The sequence below is a fragment of the Camelus ferus genome, chromosome 25 (assembly GCF_009834535.1).
Source record: "Camelus ferus isolate YT-003-E chromosome 25, BCGSAC_Cfer_1.0, whole genome shotgun sequence".
In the NCBI taxonomy this organism is placed as follows: Eukaryota; Metazoa; Chordata; class Mammalia; order Artiodactyla; family Camelidae; genus Camelus; species Camelus ferus.
This window is the reverse complement of record NC_045720.1, coordinates 24,927,188-24,930,452: the sequence shown is the minus strand read 5'-3', so window position 1 is coordinate 24,930,452 and position 3,265 is coordinate 24,927,188. Positions and strand designations below refer to the sequence as shown.

The window sequence follows — 3,265 nt, the reverse complement described above, 5'->3', positions numbered from 1 at the left end:
TCTTGTTTCTGTTTTTCCATTTCTTCAGATACTTTAATGCTGAATTATTTTCCCATCTGCACAGGGAACATGCTATGGCAAAGGAGAATACTCATTTAAATAAAGATCCACTCACTGATCCAAAGTGTGATGGTTAAGTGCTCAGGCTCTGAATGTAGACTGTTGACAACTGATTTTGTCACTCAAGGGCAGAGTGACCTTGAGCTTAATGCCTCCAGGCCTCAGTTACCTCATCTGTAAAACAAGAAATATTAACTCTTGTTAATAATAGAGTAGACCATTGTGGATGCCAATAACACACTATTCTTCTTCTTTTTGTTTTTCCTTTTTTTTTTTTTGCAAAGAGCTTTATTTGGCTTCTGTTTGATCCATGGCTTGGAAGAGGGCTACAGGATGGTTGAAAAGAGGCCTACTGGCTGCAGGGAGAGGCTCAGGCAGAAGCCCTGACAGCAGGGTGATGCAGAGGGTCTCCACAAAGGTTGCTGGGCTCCGGAGGCTCCTAGTGATGCTTGAGGATGAGCCTTTCTAAAAGCTACTCACCCAGCTCGGTCTGGGGACCAAGCAGCCGGGGAAACAAGTCAGGTGGTCATCCACCTTCTTGATGAGTTTCACCTCCTCATCTAGGAAGTGGCTTTCCATGAAGTCACAGAGATGGGGGTCTGTGCGGGCAGAGCCCATGGCATGCAGATCCCAAAGGGCCTGATTCAGGTTCTTCTCCAGGGTCATCTCAGCTTCCATAGCATCCAGGGCTTTACCTCATTCATCCTGGGATGGCTTCTGCTCATCCTGGAAGAGGCTGCAGCCGCCATGCTGGTTTTGTGTCCTCAACAGATCCTCCGTGCCCTCATGCTTCTCCTTTGCCAGCGCAAGGAAGAAGTGACCCACGCCCTCCAGAGCCACACCCTGAGAGAGGTAAGTTCAGGAGGCCTGCAGATGCAGGTTGATTAGGCTGTTGTCGGCAGCCTTCACCTGTGGAATAAGTCTGATAAATCTGGGAGCTCATAGTTGGTCAGCAAAAAGAACTAACCACAAAAAAGGTGTTGGTTGGTCCCTAAGGCAGGGAATGGTTGAGATAATAGAGGTTGCGACTGGAAAGGAGGTTGGAGGGCAGTGAGGGCTGGGAGAAGGGAAGTCCCTGGTCTGTTCCCATCAAACATTGTTGAAACAAGAGTCAAATCTGTAGGACCACCGTGAAGAATGCCTCCGTTTCTTTTCTTTTTTAATTTATTTTTTGATAGATGTATACACCAATGAAACCACTACTACAATCAAGATAGCTACCATTTCTGTCACTCCCCAAGAGGTGCAATTTTCAAATTCCCAATGTATTCCTTCCTACCCCCATTTTGCCTCCATTTCTTTAGCAGATTTTAAAACATGTCACTAAGCCATCTATCTTAAGTGAGAAATCAATTTTCGAAAAACTTCCTTTTCTGAATATAAAAGTGGTTTGAAATTTAGAAACAAAATTTTCACAGGAATCAAGCAATATTTACACACTTCATCTACATCTATGAAAAAGGGTAATCAAGAAGAAAAAGATGATGAGTGTTTCATGTATTCCCCCCCATTTCCCCAACCCTAGGCAATCACTAGTTTACTTTACATCTGTAAGATTTTTTTAAAGTGATTATTTCATAAGTTAAATCAATGAATGAATTAAAATGACACAACTAAATTATATAAAAGTTTTATAAGTAAATTTGAATCATTTATTGAATACTCAGAAATAAAAGTATTACACATGTACAAGAAATAAATGTTATGATCAACACACATGTATGTATCTTCTGCTACAATGCTGAGGCTATAAAGGAGAGTAACATGCTCCAATCACAATGAATTTCAAGAAGGAAGACCTGAATAATGAGAGAGCACAGGTGAAGTGTCAGACAAGAAGTACAGGTCATGAGTTCTCCGGGCAACAGAGGAGGAAGGTGTCTCTGCTGAATGAGAGAGACAAGGAAAAGAAATTCACGCCAGGCAAGAGGGGATGGATAGAACTGAGATTAGCAAAGAGAAGTGGAGCAGGAATTTTAATTTGCAACTACAGGTTAGCCTTGCATTATTTATAACACAAAGATTCCAGAAGAAGTCACCCCAAACATTCTGAGTTATCAATTTCCAATACATTTAAAAGAGTATTAAAGGGATCCATCCTCCAGGTTTTCTTAACATATTTCAAGAAATGCATTTTTAAAAATAAAAGATGTGTAAACCACTTATTTTTTCTCATTATAAAATGTCCAATTTTGCTATAAGGCTTAGACGGCTATTTCTGAGACCAAGAAAAGTAAATATGGAAAAAACTGCAGAAAGAAACAAAAAAGAATTCTTATACTGGAAAGAGAGAGAGGGGTTCTTTAAAGACAATAATTGTGTTAAGATTCTGAGATTCATACTTTCTAAACTTAAACCGCATACAAATCAGTCTTCTTTGCTAGAACCTGAACTCCACTAGGGTTCCCCTAAACACAATCCCTTTTCCCTGCCTAAATAGCCATATTACCTTTATTACCAAAAGAGCTACGTGGGAAGATATAGTGTATGTTTTGCAGGCAAATGTGATACTGAACTCTAGAATTAATATCCCCAGATGGGCAAGAAGAGCCTGTGCTTAGAGAAGCAGCTGAGAAGTCTTGCTCTCTGCCTGCAGTTCACTCATTTGGAATAAGAGGACAGCTGAGTGAGGCACGCCCAGTTTGTTCTTCCACTGTAATAGGTGTTTTGATCTATCTGCCCAGGGGCAATGACTTGGGTGTCAAACTTGAGCGCCCATCAGAATCACCTGGAGAACTTGTTAAAAAAGTGGATTATTGGGCTCCACGCACAGCATTATTGATTTACATTTATGACTAGTGCCCAGGTGATGCTGACGCTCCTCATTGTAGAGAGGGGAGGAACACATACTGCACTTTGAGAACTACTGGCACAGAAATTGGTCAAGAGCATCCCATTCCATCAGTGATGGGCACAGGGGCTGGCACACAAAGTGGCAACGTATTGTTTGCTGGATCGAATCAAATATTAATAGGTTGCTTGATTTCTGTGCCAACTAGCATGGGAAAACAATTTTTGAAAAGATTTTTATGTCAGTATTGAACTTTCACCCATTTTTAAAATGAAATTTCATATCATCTTTGTTTGAAATCCTTAATTCTGATACCCCACTTTCCAGGGCCAGACTGGATATGAATTAGGGATGACTTGAAGCTAGAATGCTACAAACATGACTGTTTTTATATAATTTCCTCTGAAAGTACCA

At 40.8% G+C, this 3,265-nt stretch overlaps 1 pseudogene; it reads right to left on the bottom strand.

The window, feature by feature from the left end:
- Positions 1 to 252: 252 nt before the first annotated feature.
- On the bottom strand, positions 253 to 1,003 carry LOC102517312 (annotated as a pseudogene).
- Between the last annotated feature and the right edge of the window lie 2,262 nt (positions 1,004 to 3,265).